We start from the raw sequence: 17,393 nt of genomic DNA on the forward strand, positions 1-17,393 counted from the left end.
GTGGATATATCACAATAAACACACACAAAGGCCGATTCCCGTACTCGCCCCTGCCTTTTGGTGTGTTTTCAGCATGTGCAATATTTCAAAGGACAATGGAGAGTCTGCTACAGGGGCTACCACGGGTTTTAGTAAACATTAACTGGATCGACAAAGGCTGAGCATCTAGCAAACCGAGAAGAGATGTTAAAGAGTTCTGAGGAGGCTGGAGTTTGCATCAAGAAAGTGAAGTGCACCTTTCAAGCCACTGAGGTAAACCACCTGGGGCACCTTGTCGACGCACAAAGATTACACCCTGTGGTAGACAAGGTCAAGGTGATAAAGGAGGAATCTTCCTTCTCAAAATATCCAAACTCAAATCATTTTGGGGGATGGTAAATTACCATAGACATTTTTTACCCAACTTATCAACTGTACTGGCTCTCTTGCGTTTTCTGCGAAAGAAACTCCATGATTGATCTTGGGAGACTCCCCAGGTGGAAGCACTCAACAAGGTGAAGCCATTGCTGCATTCCTCAAACCCGTTAGTACACTTCAAACCATCTAAAGAACTGATATTGACCTGCCTCTCCAAATGGTATTGGTGTGGTGTTGTCCCATGAGATGGACCATGGTTCTGGAAGGCCGATACCATGTACATCTTCACTGGCAAATGAAAAGCAGTAGAGTGAAAATTCAATAATGATTGCACTCCACAGAAAATTCAGCCCAGAATTAATGTTTCATGTCCAATATGAGAACTGAAGAAGAGACTCAGAACATGAACTCTATTTCACTCTCCACAAGGACTGTCAGACCTGCTGAGTTTCTCAAGCACTTCCTGTTTTTCAAATTTCCAGCATCCACAGTATTTTGCTTTAATTTTTGTGTTAAAATATTTAATATGGCTGACATTTGAGCACAGTTCTTCCTCTTCTCTCTTCTTCTTTGTGCCTTAGGTTTTCGCAATGACTCTGTCGTGTCATTCACCCTGGGTAACACGGACTGCAACACGATGCAGATAAACAATAAAGCTTGCAGCAAATGTAGGCGTTGGTTCAATAAGATTTCTTGAACTTCTGTAACAAAGCACACAGCTGCCTGTGGGTTGACACTCTACTACTCTAAGTAAACTAAGTCTAACTATCAAGACCAGGCTAGCTCTGATCCACGTGTTGAAGGTGTTGATTGATACGTACACCTTAACTGTCACTACAGTTGTCACCAGTGGAAAGAGGCGGAGTGCTGATGCGTCGTATGTTTTATAGTCGGAAGCCCCCCCTCTGGTGTTCTGTCTGGTGATTAGTTGCGTTCTGCTCTATATGTTGATTGGCTCACCTGGGTGTCTGTCACTGCCTGCTTTTGCCTCATGATGTGCATGGGTGCATATTATGACAGACTCCAAAGGGGTTTGGGCCAAACATTCATCCACTCATGAGAGTCCTTCTTTTCATCATTGTATTGATGTGGGGGAAGATAAAGGTTAAATCAGCTTTATTTTAACTCAAGAGTAAAGCCTTACTCGCAGCTTACAACAAAGTGTCACAGCCTGGGACTAACATTAACAGACAGTCCGGGTCTGGGATAGTATGTAAAGGGCTAGACAATGAGTCTCAGCTGGAAGGGCCTCCGCCTGTTACCATGGGACCTCATATCCACGCGCCCCACAGGGACATTGATGAGTGGTCCTCGTGAGGGTTACCACAATCATTGACTGCAGCTGCAGTCTTTCCACACCTTGGCCTCTATCCCTTTATCGGGGGGTGGACCTGGGCTTCATTGTTGACAAGGCCTCATTTTCCTGAGAAGGTTTCCTTCAATACAAGGTGCCCAATAGTTTTCTGGGGTCTTTGTTCAAACTGCAGAGAGAAGACCATCCATATCATGCTTTTATAGAGTGCAAATGATTGTTTCCCTCCAATAAATTCAATGCTGTTCTCCTGATTTGTTTCACAGTTCTCAGTGAACATGCCAGCTTTAAAACGTAACCATCCCAGAGTTTGTCTGTGTCTATTATCAGTTCTGATACTTAGAGCTGTTTATCGGTCAGTGGTCAAGTCAAACTCTTCTACATTCTTTTCAAAGTTTCTTGCCATGGAATGATTGCTTATGTTTGCAAATTCAATTGTTTCACTTTCACACACAAGTTAATTTGTTTCATCATCTCAGGCAGTGCCTCGGAATGAAGGGTGGTTTGTTTCCACTCTGGTACAATGGATTCTGAGCTGGTCAATACGTCCAATTTGTGAGCTATAGATTTGTTTGCAAAGTTGTGCTTGAAGGGTCGGGCAGATGTTTGGAGCTTAGTGAGCTGTCTCCGATGCCTTGACTTCACATCAGCACGGTGGAACAGTGGTTAACACTGCTGCCTCACAGCGCCAAGGACCCATGTGAATCCCAGTATTGGGCACCCATTTTGAGCAGGCTGGATCCTCTACTCCCTTCAGCAATGTGATTCCTGTCACCACCACCACAGACACCCCCCCCCCCCAACTCTGGGAGGGATTCTCCGACGGAGAATCACCGGGGGGGGGGGGGGCCCTGGGAGGTGCCCCCACAGTGGTCTGGCTCACGACCGGAGCCCACCAATCCGCGGGCGGGCCTCTGCCATGGGGGACACTCTATTCCTCCACGTCAGCCGCTGTAAGAGTCCGCGATGGCTGAGGCGGAGATGAAGCCCCCCTACGCCTGCCCTGGGATGACGCCAGCACACGCTGGTGCTCCTGCGCATGCGCCAACACGCGCTGGCCGGCGGAGGCCCTTCGGCGCCGGTTGGCGTGGCGCCAAGCCCCTTCCTTTCCGGCCAGCACGGCGCAAACTACTCCGCCGCCGGCCTAGCCCCTGAAGGTGCGGTGGATTCCACACCTTCGGGACATCCCGCACCGGAGTGGTTCACGCCACTCCTTTGTGCCGGAGTTGCCCACCCCGCCGGTTCGCATAGAATCCCGCCCCCTTTCTCTGTCTGGACGGCTCTCTAGCTTCCAGGCAGGGGTTCAGTAATGGGGTTAGGTGTCTGTTTTGGTGAGTGGTCTTTCATGGGGAACTCTGTTATGGGGGGTGTCTTGTGAGGGTCTCTATTATGGGTGTTTCTGTTGGGAGGGTCTGATATGGGAATCTCTGGTAGAAGGTTCTGTGATGGATGTCACTAGTTGGAGGTTCTGTTATGGGAGTCTCTGTTGGAGGGCTCTGTAATGAGGGGTCTGTTATATTGATGTCTGGTTGGTGGCTCTGGTTGACTGCACCTGTTATGGGGGTCTCTGGTTGGGGTCACTGTTAGGGGTTCTGATGGAGGGGTCTCGTGGGGAGTCTGACGGAGGGATACGTTGGGGGTGAGGTGGGCAGGATTTGCATTGGTGCGGTAGGGTGGCCCTCTGATGGACTTTGAGAGCATCTACATGAAAGACCTATCCCCTTGGCCTACAACAAGGTCCATCGTGCCAGGAGCACGCTGACAAATACCTGCACCAATCCACGCCCACGTGAATCCCAGTCAGAGGACCAGAGATATGAAGAATCCGGTGTCCAGCCCGTTATTAGGATGCAAATGTGCCAATTTAACCTATTGGCATCCTCTTGTTGGCATGGCGTGCGAACCTCGCTGCCGCTGGTAGTGAGGGGCCGGGGTTCTTCGAGCCCGCGCTGGGCCGAAGAATCACCGGTGACGTGGCAAATTCCTGTCACGCCGCTCCGATGCTGAAACGCGATGCTGCTGTGACCGGAGAATTGGCGGCAATCGCGCCCGCGCAGCCAACGCGGCGCCAGTAGGGGGCCGCTGAAAGTGGCCCCCACGGCGATTCTCTGCGGTCAACCGGCTGAATTCCCTCCGAGTTCTGCCGAGTCCTCCCGGCGTGGTTCCAACCTGGCACCACCCGGCGAGAGCTCGTACTCGCGGCCGTGGTGGCTGTCCTGGTGGTGGTGGAGGGGGGGGGGGGCAGGGGATCAGACTCCGGGGTTGGCCTCCACGGAGTGTAGGCCCGTGATCGGGGGCTACCGATCGGTGGGTGCCCGCGATCTGGAGGGAGCCTACCTCCTTTCGCGTGGGCCCGCCATAGGGCTCTGCCATGCTGCGCGGCGGCAGCGCGAAGACGGCAGTCGCGCGCCTGCACCGGCGCAGAGATGGCCAGCGCGCGTGTGCGCGGACCCGCGCCTGCAGTGCGGAGCCACCTTTTGTCACTGGAGCAGCGTGCAGCAGTCCGGCGTCATGCTGGTCCCCTGAGGGCCGCTGAATCACTGGGCCAGGAGGTCTATTGATGCCGGCGTGCACCACTCCGGTGTTTACGCCAGCGTCAACACTTGGCCGGGTTTTCAGAGAATCCCGGCCCCGAACATTGAAAACAGAGGGGCGTCAAACCCCATTTTTAACAATGCTGGATTCTTCGCCGATTGCAGATCTCTGAATGGTAACAGGCAGCGATGACTCAGGCCCATTATTTTATTGACTTGCCTGTTCAATCAGCCCCAACAACAAAATCTTCCTTGTTGACTCACTGCGAGCACTTTGCTGACCTTTCTTTCTGCCTCACTTTTCTCCATGTGTCTAATTTCCTTTTCAATTTGTTCATGAGATGTGGGTGTCTCTGGCTAGGCCTCTATTTATTGCCTATCCCTAATTGCCCTTGCAAAGGTGGTGGCGAGCTGCCTTCCTGGACGGCTGCGGTCCAGTTTCAATGACCTTCACGAAATAGCTCTCAACATGCCACAATAGCAAAACCAATGTACTGCGGGAGCTGATAATCTGAAATAATTACCCGTTATTCCCTTCTGTTCCACTTTCAAACTGCCAATAGGTTTTACCCTCAACGTAACTGGCACATTTTTCAGTCATGATAATGCCTGTCTCATCGTCTTCCAAGACATGTTCGTAAATTGACCCCTGCTTCGCTCTTCCTTCAAGTCTTACTTGCTCTTAACATATGGATGAAAATGGAATAGTGTAGGTCAGATAGGCTTCAGATGGTTTCACAGGTCGGCGCAACATCGAGGGCCGAAGGGCCCGTACTGCGCTGTAGTGTTCTATGTTCTATGTTCTATCTCCTCCCTGTTTCTTTCAACCAACTTTCACCGCACACCCTTCCATTTTGGAGAGTTCTTTTTTTTTGCTTGACGTTTATTGGCTTCGTTAGTTGCATTAATCCTTTTTCTTCTTTTATTCTCCTTTTTCTTCTGCCTGGCTGAGATGGCATTTCCATATCGACCAGTTTTCTCCCTGAAAATTAATAACTGCCTTGGTGAGACAGGACTCAAAAACAGTTGTGAATCGTGACACGGGTTTTTCTATAGTTCCCTTCATTTCTTCAAATGCAAGAGGATACTCGATAATTAGCCTCTGTGTCTGCCACTGACTCGGAGTATAACAGAATGCAAATGGTGCTCACCTTCACTTCCTTGATGTGAGATGATTGGTCAAATTCATTTCTAAATTGCACTAAACCTGTTTTTTTGCCTGATCACTAGCTCAGTCTATCGGAAATGCAAATGGGTTATTTTAAATGAAGCGGTGGCAATGCTGATTTAAATGAATCGAGTTTTAATGACACAGACGGAGAGGTGATTGCTTTTGTCTTCAGAAAAAAAACACAGTAACTGTCACTGAAAACAAGTGAGACTTGACAGAACGGCTATACAGGCAGTCTGCCGTAATCAATATTCAATTGCTTCACCACATGCTGTTTGCTGCCAGTTTGAGTTAATTAAATCAATAATTTAACACAATATTTTTGATGATTCAATTGCCTTTGTTCTACTTCGAGGCTTTATGGCTGATCTTGAAGTAGGGAGAGCCATCATTTTAGTAAAACAATGATGGCAGGTCCATTCCCACAAGCAGCAGTGGATGCAACAGTAATCCTGGGCCGAACATGTTTCAACGTTGTGATGCTTCTTCTAGCAACCCATCTAGAGTGTTCCGAAGGGGGAAACAAAAGTGCTGAGAGTTTGAGGAAAAGCGGGACTTTCTTTTTCTGGGTTTAGGAACTGGCACCTATGGTTTGTTGTATGTCATTGGCCCTCCCCAACTTTGTAACCTCCACCAGCCCCTTTTCATCCTCTGAGATCTCTGCGCCCCCTCATAATTCTGTTTATCTTCTTTGGCACCCATGACTTCACCCACCCCAGGTCTCCATTTACCTCTCACCCGTAAGGCCCTCCTACATACCTACCGCTCTCAGCTCATATCACAGAATTGTTATGGCGCAGATGGAGGCCATTTGGCCCTTTGTATCTGCAATCCAGCTCTCCAAATGAGCATCCTCTACAACATAGCACACAGCAGAGAGGTGACCTGCTGGAGGAGGGGTATGAACGCCATGTCTTGTCCGACAAGGAGGATGCGGGGGAGGGCTGGATGGGCAAGGCATGGATCCCGGGCAGGCACAGGTGGTCACACACCATGTGCGCCAGGGTCGACATGCACAGGATGCTCGAATCGCCTCCAGGTTCACCGACTAGTGGGCCTGCCCAACAGCACAAACATCCCATGCCCCCCACCCTCCGGGCCAACCACCGCCTCCCCTGACAACACTCCCCACACCACACCTGCCCCTCCGCATTCCCCCCCACTCCGCAACCCCATCCGTGATACATATGTGCCTCTCTACGTTGGTAGTAACAGTAGGTCCCGTCCATGGGATGCAGGATGATGACGACCCGCTCTGCGATGAGCTCTGGTTCGACAACGTCTGACTTCTGCCCATGGTAGCACCGTCCACCTGCATGCGAACTGGCTATTCATCACTTGCTTCAATCAAACCATTGGGGTGGCGGAGGTGAGGATGAAGTGCAGGAGGGAATGGTGTTGGGGTTCAGAGGGAGGGGGATAGACGGGGTACAGGGGCAATGTACAGTGTCCAACTTGGGAGCCCCGGTCCATGCCCACTTCCAACGTCCGCCCATCTCCATCCCTTCCCCCCTTCCCCCTCTGTAGGACCCCTCTGCTGCCAGCCCAGCCCATCCGCAAGCCCTTCTGAACAAGCACTGAGGCAGGTTGGAACGTTTGTGCACAGGTGTTTATTTTGAAGGTAACAGGTGAGCATCTCCATAACGGTTTGTGCACTAGCCCCTAACACAGGGGTGGGAAAACTATGGCCCGCGGGCCGCATGCGGCCCGCCAAAGGTCTTTATGCGGCTCACCAAGATCAAGTCATTAAAAAAATATATATATTTTTTTTTAAAGTTAATGGGGGGGGATGTTGGATTACTGGTATAGGGTGGATACGTTGACTTGAGTAGGGTGATCATTGCTCGGCACAACATGTGTTTCATGTGAAGTTTCTACTTTAAAATATTAATTAATAAAAATTAATTGCTTTTTTTTCTTTAAACTGAGTTACTTTGTTTTTCAAATAAATGTGTTTCATGTAAAGTTTCTACTTTAAAATATTAATTAATAAAAATTAATTGCTTTTTATTTCTTTAAAAACCTTTTATTTTGGCTATTTTAAATATTAATTATTTTACTTAATATACTATGCGGCCCTTTAAAATAGTGAATTTCTGAATGTGGCCTTGCACGGAAAAGTTTGCCCACCCCTGCCCGAACACTATCCTGTGTGCGGCACCCGTGCCAACTTAACTGTTGTCGACCTCTCTGGCCTTACCCACCCTAATTCTACATCGAGGTGGGTCCCCAGGCGATACATCAGGGGTGCAGACGGCCTGCTGCGATTCCCGCCCTGGTGGCCGGCCTTAAAATTGCGTGGAGTGTAAAACCAGCATTGTATCCAATTCCGTCAAATTCCTAATTGCCAAATTAGGTTAATATGAGCAAAGTGAAAGTTTCTTTCTGTTGGTTGATAGATTGGTAACAAATGCAGTTTCATTAAAACGCCTGCTTATAAATTTCACAGTTCCCTCTCACACCAATCCTATAGTACTTGCACAGATTCACTGGATTCTGAAAAACAACCAACTCCCAAAATAGAAATAAGAGGCTGGAAATACGAACATACAAATTGAGTGCGGAGTAGGCTAATCGGTGCAAAAAGCCTGCCCCTCCATTCAATAAGATCATGGCCAATCTGATGATGGCCTCAACCCCACAGTCCACCTACCTCCAATAACCTTTGACTTTCTGGTTAGTCAATAATCTATCTACCTTGGTGTTAAATATATTCATTGACCCTGCCTCCTCGTGGCTGTGTGTGTGTGTGTGTGGGTGGACATTTAACACATTTTTACTATGTCCCTGTCTCCACTGTTTTAATGGGAGGCATTAGCCATTTTCAACTAAATTGGTGAACACTTCAGTTGCAAAAGCAGCCAGGGGGAATATATCAGGAATGAGTGACGTTTGTGCCCGTTAACGCTGGCAGCAGCACTTTCTGAGTTATGTGAACAGGAGCAGCTTCTTTGGCGAAGTGGGTTTCAGGAAAAGCTATGATTCAGTCGGAACATGTAAGGGATTTAAAGAATAATAGATCAGCTTTTTTTTTTCTGGATGCTGGGTGGTGAACTACGATTCATCTTGCACATACTGATACTGAATATCTCTGCGCTAAAGAGTTAGCAACGCCACTGAAAGCATCAGATAGATTGGAGTTATCGCTGCAGTTATTCCCCAAACACTTTAAATATTGTGGTTGGGATTTGCAGCAAGTTTTTTAGTGAGATAAACAGATGACACTGGATTGAAAATGTGCCCGGTTGGCAGCCTAAGAACCTTAACTCATCCAGCGCTGAGGCATAAATGACTTTCATTCGATGTAGATGAATTCCTACTTGCTATCCCTTAGCTGCTTTGAAGAGTAGAGACAGTCAAAGCACTCAATAACCAGCAAAGAAACTGGACCATTTTTATTTTATAAACGACTGTCTAGCTTTGATGTTGTTCCTAATGGGTGCAAGGATGGAAGTTTGATTAATTGAATGGAAGGCGAAGAGTCAAAAGAAATCTAAACTTAAAAACATTTCCAGAAGTTGGTGCAGCTAACATATTGCAATAGTCTAATTCTGCTCCTATGTCTTATGGTCTTATATTGAGCTATTTTATCACAATCTTGATCTTACTCTTTGCCAGCTCTACCTATCAGATGGCAGGATTAAACTGGCTGTCTGGTATATTATGTTCCTCTGTAATTGTTGCATCTTTACTTCCATCTATTTGGTTAGGTCGTGTCTAGACGATTTTCCACCTGGTAGGTTACCCCCACTCTGTAGCTGCAGATCTCATGCTGTAGTCGTGCCGTAGGTCTGTTCATGGATTGAAACTAAATCCCTTGTGGCTACCTGCTGACATCTTATCAAGACATTGTTGAGAACATGATCCAACACAGCAAGGGATGAGAGGCCGTACGTTGAAAAGGATTCATTTTCAGGAAAGACCTCGGGGCAGATGTTCATGCTGCCAAAGTAGAAGGCATGTCCGCCCCTACCCTGACGCTCCTACCCTCCGCCATGGCCCCCACCAGGCTGCAGACATACCTACCAGGGTTTACCCAACAGGTTGCCCACATGGACTGACAAAGAACAAAAGAACAATGAAAAGTACAGGCCCTTCGGCCCTCCAAGCCTGCGCCTACCATGCTGCCTGTTGAAACTAAAATCTTCTACACTTCTGGGACCCGAATCCCTCTATTCCCATCCTATTCATGTATTTGTCAAGATGCCCCTTAAACGTCACTAATGTCACTGCTTCCACCACCTCCTCCAGCAGCAAGTTCTAGGCAACCACTACCCTCTGTGAAAAAAACTTGCCTTGTACATCTCCTCTAAACCTTGCCCTTTGCACCTTAAACCTATGCCCCCAAGTAATTAACCCCTCTATCCTGGGAAAAAGACTCTGACTATCCATTCTGTCTGTGCATGCCCCTCATAATTTTGTAGACCTCTATCAGGTCGTCCCTCAACCTCCATCGTTCCAGTGCGAACAAGCCGAGTTTATTCAACCACTCCTCATAGCTAATGCCCTCCACACCAGGCAATATCCTGATAAATCTCTTCTGCACCCTCTCTCAAGCCTCCACATCCTTCTGTAAGTGTGTCGACCAGAATTGAACACAATACTCCAAGAGTTGCCTAACTAAGGTTCGAAACAGCTGCAACATTACTTGCCAACTTTTATACTCAATGACCCGGCCAATGAAGGCAAGCATGCCGTATGCCTTCTTGACTACCTTCTCCACCTGTGTTGCCCCTTTCAGTGATCTGTGGACCTCTACACCTAGATCTCTCTGCCTGTCAATACTCTTGAGGGTTCTACCATTCACTGTGTATTGCCTACCTGCATTAGACCTTCCAAAATGCATTACCCCAGCGCACGGTTTGACGAGGCCCTCAGGCGGCCCTTCAAGTCGTCACTTGGCTTCTGGATGGAAAGGCCATCCTTGTGTCTTCCTGCCAGACTTAATCGGGCGGGATTGGGAAAGCAACAGGGCCTCCACCTCACCCAAACAAAGAGGCCAACTTGCCTCCCACATGGTGAGGGAGGAGGGGCGTAGGATTAAATTCCACCCCATTGGTCCATTGACACCTAAGCAGTGCAGAGGCTTGAAATGGAACACAGGTTACCCGGGCTAAGGCTGCCCTCGTGACCTAGGCTAAATATCCACATCCCTGATTGCACGTCGCAACCTTTCATAACAATTTCCAGTTGGCCAGTTTGCGGCCTCTCTGATGAACGGAATTGCTTAGCTACTTTTACACAGAACCAGATGAACCTGAGGAACACAATGCAGGGAGGTGAATATACCTGCAGGCAAAGATGCAGAGCAACTTTGATACGGTTATTGTCAGAATACAAAATAGTGAAGGAAATTAACCTATGGTAAGGTTCATGATTTACGGGGGACACCATAGTACTTTGGGCGAAATTCTCCGAACCCGCGGAAAGTCGTAAAACCGTCGTAAAAATCGGGAGCGTTTTACGACGGTCGCGAAGGCTTCATTTCCCGACGGATTCACTTCCTGGAAATGGGCTAGTAGCGCGGCCGCGTCAATTACGTGCGTGATGACGACGGAACGCGACGACGACACGATCACGCCCACGTGACGCCGCCCAACGCCGTAAAAAGGCGCGGGCGACCACAGAATCTGTCGGGCAGGATGTCGGAGCCGAGGAGAGCTGCTCCTCGCTTTGTAGATGCTGACGTCGAGGCGCTGCTCGATGCCGTGGAGCAGAGGAGGGGCATCATCTGCCCACGGAGAGGGCATCGCCAACCTGCCAGCGCGGTACGCCAGGCCTGGCGTGACGTGGCTGCTGCCGTCAGTGCTGTGGGGCAGACCCCTCGCTCAGCAGAGCAATGTAGGAAGAAGCTACACGACCTCACCAGGTCTGCCAGGGTAAGTGCCATGAGGGTGCCCCCTAGTCACAACCATCCCTCCCCCTTAACTTAAGCACCCCCCCCCCCCCCCCCCCCCCCGGCACGGGGGGGGGGGGGGGGGAGAGGGATTGGGGCAGAGTTATTTGAGGGTGGTTCACAAAGTTGTCACAGACCCAGCGCTCTGGCCCCGAGGAGAGATGCAATCGTCTTATGACAACTTGCCCCCCCCAAACTGTGCCAGTATCTGAACGGACTGCTGATACCTACCGTTTTGTAATGATCTACCTATGTTCCCTCCCCCAACAGGCCAAGGCCGCTCATAACCACCGTGAGCGGCACAAGACTGGAGGGGGTTCGCCCAACCTGCACCCCCTCAGCACCTTTGAACAGAGGGCCCTGGACCTTGTTGGGGGGGTCTGCCACCCGCGATATCGCGCAATGCGAGGTTGGCGGAACTGCAGCAAGTGAGACAACCCTCCCTGACAAACACTCACCCCTCCCCCATCCTCTGTCCCTTCACACACCCTGCCCACTGGGACACCTCCCCCATCCTCTGTCCCTTCACACACCCTGCCCACTGGGACACCTCCCCCATCCTCTGTCCCTTCACACACCCTGCCCACTGGGACACCTCCCCCATCCTCTGTCCCTTCACACACCCTGCCCACTGGGACCGTCCAGCGGCCTGCCGAGCAAATCAAAATAACCCGTCTCATTCTCTTCCCTAGGACGTGATGCCGAACGACCAGGGCCGTCTGCCTCCAGACGGAGACAGGAATCTGCCGCCACCTCACCCGGGGCCTCACAACAGAGGGTGCCCGATCAGCGGGCAGCCCTATCCGCCCCAACCCAATCTGCGGACCAGGACGCACAGAGGGTTCGAAGTCCACCACCACCACCAGAAATGGCCAGGGACAACCCTACTGTCGCTGAGCAGCCCCACACCCTGGAGGAGGCCCTAAACATTGAGAGCGTCGGGCTTGCGGCACTGCTTTCTCCCACCACATCCATCATCCCAGAGACACACACCCCGGCGGGCCTATTTAGTGATGAGTCTCCTGGGGCACAGTCTGGTTGGCACATCACAGCTGAGCAGGTACAGCAGGTGGAGGTCGGAGCAACAGAGGGCCCGGACTCGCGGAGGCCAGACCAGGCCCAGGATGCAGCTGGCTCCCAGACGTTTTCTGAGTTCCTGGAGTTTATCAACCCACCCGCACAGCCGATGCCTCAGGAAACCCAGGGAAACAATGGCGGGAGGAGGGCAGCCTTCCTGGCTCTGCAGACGCTGTTAGAGGAGTCGAACCGCGTCCAAGAGCAGGGAGTGGTGCCGCTCATGGCAGAGACCCAGTCCGACACCGCACGGGTGGCATCCGCGGTGGAGGCAATGGGTCAGGTTATGCAAGACGTTGGGGTTAATGTGCACGCGTCATCCTCGGCCCTGGACAGGGTTGCCCTCTCACAGGCAGCAATGTGCCAGAGCCAAAACGACATTGCCGGCGCCCTGCGGGCCATGGCCGAGTCTCAGCAGGTCATGGCCCAGTCGCAGCAGTCGGTCGCGGAGACCATCAACCGCCTGACACATGTGCTGGATGGCGTCGTGCACACACAGGTTGTGATCGCACAGTCCCTGGCAGGAATGTCTAACTCCCTGGACTCCGTCTCTGCAAACCTTCGGATCCTGGTGGATACCGTTGCAGGCCTCCAGGACTGGCAGCGCCAGGTGTCGGTGGTGCGACGGGGCACCTCCCCGCTCGCACCTCTGTCCCAAAGTGAGGCCCGGGGGCCACCGGGCTCCCCGAGGGAGGAGGAGGTTTCGGGGCCCGTCCCATTAACTCCATCACGGGATGTCCCGGAATTCTCGGCCTCCCCCCGTCCCATCCCTGGTGCATCGGGTGGGCAGCAGGCAGAGCAGGGTGGCACAATGTCACCCGAGACGCCCGCAGAGCAGCCTGGCCCATCAAGGCCTGGTCGCCCCAGGAAACGCTTAGCCAAGGAGAAACGAGTCGAGGGGGGCGATTCGCAGCAATCCTCCTCCACTCCTGCTGTATCATCTGGGGAGTCACTTAGACGTAGTGGTAGGGCCCGTAAGGCAACTAAGATAGACACTGAGTAAGTTGGCACGGGTGAAGGGCACAGTTTAGTTGTAGGGGCTAGGGCACCTGTAAATAATTGTTAATATTAAACGCACTGTTCCACCTTACTTGTAATACCGTGTGATTGTTCCACAGCCACAGGAATCGTGATGGTGACCGAGTGTCGCTGGGGGGTGACGGGTGGTGAAACCTCGGTGCCGGGTGTGCAGTCCCTGCCCCTACCCCCTCCCACAGCTAGCCCACGCGGGCACGTGATGGAGTGTCAGTGACGAACTCAGCGGCCACCAAGGTGGATGGTTCAGCTATTGCCATGGGTCAGACTCTCTCTAACGATTCTGAGCTCACAGCTCTTCGCAGAGCGGGCTGTCATCATTCCACATGGCACTGATCACACCCGCTGACACAGCCATCAATGTTGTGCCATTCCGTCTGCACCCAGTGATAAGCGTCATGTCGAAGTGGAGCAGTGTACACTGAGGGGGGGGGGGGGGGGGGGGGGGGGGGGGTTGTGGTGGTGGCAGTTGTGTGGTGACCCTCTGCATGACTAGCGATGCAGGTGGTGGTTTGGTGTTCATCGGGGTTGTCACATGCGATGCGTGAACCGTGCTGCCACCAGGGCGTCGCGTGCCCGCCGTCCTTGCCGGGTCCGTCGTGCCGCCTCCTGGACATCACCAGCACCTGGGTCGTGTCTGCGTTCTGCGCCCGCCACTCCGCCAGCCTCCTCCTCCTCCTCCTCCTCCTCCTCCTCCTCCTCCTCCTCCTCCTCCTCCTCCTCCTCCTCGTCCTCCTCCTCCCTCGCCTCCTCCTCCTCCTCCTCCTCCTCTGTGCTGGCACCACTGCCACTAGCTTCTCCCTCCTCCTCCTGCAACAGGTCATCTCCCCTCTGCATCGCGATGTTGTGCAGCGCACAGCAGACCACTACAATGCGAGCGACCCTGTCGGCCTGGTACTGCAGGGCCCCTCCGGAGCGGTCCAGGCACCTGAATCTCATCTTCAGGAGGCCAAGGCAGCGCTCCACCACACCCCTGGTTGCTGCATGGGCCTCGTTGTATCGTGTTTCCGCATTGGTCTGAGGCCTCCGCATAGGCGTCATCAGCCAAGACCTCAGCGGATAACCCCTGTCGCCTAGCAACCAGCCCCTCAGCCGGGGGGGACGTCCCTCAAACATCGCAGGGATGAACGACTGCGCTAGTATGTAGGAGTCATGCACACTCCCTGGGAACCTTGCACAGACGTTCATGAACCTCATGTGGGGGTCGCATACCACCTGGACATTAATGGAGTATGTCCCCCTCCTGTTTGTGAACACTTCCTTGTCCACAGCAGGCGGGCGCATGGGGACGTGAACACAGTCGATTGACCCCTGAACTCTCGGTATCCCGGCCACACTGGCAAATCCACGGGCTCGTGAGTCTTGACTTGCTTGGTCCTCGGGAAAGGTGATGTAGCGATCGGCGATGGCATAGAGGGCGTCGGTCACATCCCGGATTCACCTGTGCACCGATGACTGGGAGATCCCGGAGACGTCCCCGCTCGGAGACTGGAAGGAGCCGGTAGCATAGAAGTTCAGAGCGACCGTCACCTTGATGGCAACCGGGATCGCGTGTCCTCCCCCCGTTCCACGTGGGGCGAGGTGCGACAGGAGTTGGCAGATATGTATCACCGTCTGCCTACTCAGCCGGAGTCTTCTCCTGCAGGTGATGTCCGGCATTGTTAGGAAAGAGACCCGGACACGGTACACACTCGGCTTTGGTCGTCGCCTCTGGCACCGTGGCTGCACCCTCACTCTCTCCTCTTCCTCTTCCTCCTCCTCCTCCCCCCCATGCTGCTCGACGACTGGCAACTCCTCGGCCCTTCCCTCTGCTGCTGCAGCTGGCCCTGCAGCCACTGCGGGTTGTGGGTGTGGATGCTGCTGCATCTCCAAATCCAGTAGAGTGGCCCCAACCACTGCGCAGAACATTGCCGTTCTGTTCCCATACATCGTGCTAACCTACAGAAGGGTGGTGGGAGGCAGAGAAACGGGACATGTTAGACGGAGGTTAGTCGACACCTCGGCAGCCGCCAGCCATGGGATACCAGTGTGTCCCGGTGGCCTGGTCGCGCTGCTGACACGCGGTCAGCCTAACCCCTGGTCACTTTCTGAGTCCAACGGCCAGTAAACTATGGCCTCCTCACGGGTGCGTCAGTGGCCTGTGTCCGTAAGCCACAGGGGAACCAGCGGCCGTGTCCTCGTCACCGGCACACCATGGCATGCTGGCAGACATATTGTTACGGGGTTGGACGGCTCACTCTCTACCTAACCCCCCCCTCCGTCGCCCCCCACTGCCTCCCCCGTCGCCCCCCCACTGCCTCCCCCGTCGCCCCCCACTGCCTCCCCCGTCGCCCCCCACTGCCTCCCCCGTCTCCCCCACTGCCTCCCCCGTCGCCCCCACTGCCTCCCCCGTTGCCCCCCACTGCCTCCCCGTCGCCCCCCACTGCCTCCCCCGTCACCCCCCACTGCCTCCCCCGTCTCCCCCACTGCCTCCCCCGTCGCCCCCCCACTGCCTCCCCCGTCGCCCCACACTCCCCCCGCTCTGGACCCCCTCCCGTTCTCAGGGATGCCTTCCCCGTTGTGGCCAGACTCGAGCGGTGCGCTGAGCGGTGCGCTGAGCGGTGCGCTGAGCGGTGCGCTGAGCGGTGCGCTGAGCGGTGCGCTGAGTGGTGCCCTGACCTCCTCCAAGCTGTCGTCAGCCAGGCCGACTGGTTGACGAATTTAAAAAGCAGGTGTGTTTCACGACGTGCAAACAGGGCGCCGTGACGTCGGGACTTCGGCCCATCCGGGCCGGTGAATAGCGGGGGGGGCTATCAGTGGCGATTCTGGTCGTATCAGGGGCGGGAAGGAGGCGTTTGTCGGGAATGGCGACTCCGACATTTTGCGGGGTTCGGAGAATAGCGGGAGAGCGTCGGAACAGCGTCGCCGTAAAAATTTCCGACGCCCGCTATTCTCCGAACCGTCGTGAGTCCGGAGAATCTCGCCCTTTATGTTTGAGTTTATTTTAGAAAATATGTTTAAATGGGTAATTATCTCGCTGAGTTGGTAACAAAAATAATGAATAGAATCATGCTGGATGATTTTTTGCAGCAATGTGTTTGATTGAAATTCGAATCGTGCAAATCATTCGGCAGCATTTTATGGGACAGGGGTGGACGAATGTTTCCTCCCAGTCCCTAGAGGAAGGCCCAATGGACCCCAGAGTGAGGGAAGTCCAAATTATTCGGCAGGGTGGATTTGATCAATTTAGGGAGTGGGCAACGGAGAGTTGGCAGATTAGGTTTTGGAGAGCAGACAGGTAGGAATGGGGGGGGGGGGGGGGGGGGGGGGGGGGGTAAAAAAAGAGCCTGCCCACTCCTGCCCAACTGTTATTGCCAAAGATGTTATTGGAGTCACCTCAGAGATGTCCAGAGGTGGTGGGTTGGGCATGTACTATATTTTACATGCCTCCCCCCACCCCCACCCCAACCCTACGGCACCCTGCTGAAAACCTTTTTTTGTAAATTTAGAATACCCAATTCATTTTTGTCCAATTAAGGGGCAATTTAGCGTGGCCGATCCACCTACCCTGCACATCTTTTGGGTTGCGGGGGCGAAACCCACGCAAACACGGGGAAGATGTGCAAACTCCACACGGACAGTGATCCAGAGCCGGGATCGAACCTGGGACCTCGGCACCGTGAGGCCGCAGTGCTAACCCACTGCGCCACCGTGCTGCCCTACCCTGCTGAAAACCTGGCCTGTGGATTCAATCCAGCCAATTGCTTCTCAGCCCACATCAAGAAGCAGAAGGAAAATACCTGGGGGAGCCAGGAAAGGAAAAGCGCTGACACAATCCCCTCCCCAATGATGAGCGGGTACATGAGTTTATGATTACGCGTGACTTGCGAGTGCCAGAGAGATGCTGTACCAATGCTACTCTCTGATTATAGTGAACATAGTTAATGCCAGAGGTCATTGTCTGGCATAATGCTGGCAGAACTGCCGGCACCACGCCTTGAGGAATTTTGGCTCCATTATTGCAAAACTTGATCC

The sequence above is a fragment of the Scyliorhinus canicula genome, chromosome 9 (assembly GCF_902713615.1).
Source record: "Scyliorhinus canicula chromosome 9, sScyCan1.1, whole genome shotgun sequence".
Classification (NCBI taxonomy): Eukaryota; Metazoa; Chordata; class Chondrichthyes; order Carcharhiniformes; family Scyliorhinidae; genus Scyliorhinus; species Scyliorhinus canicula.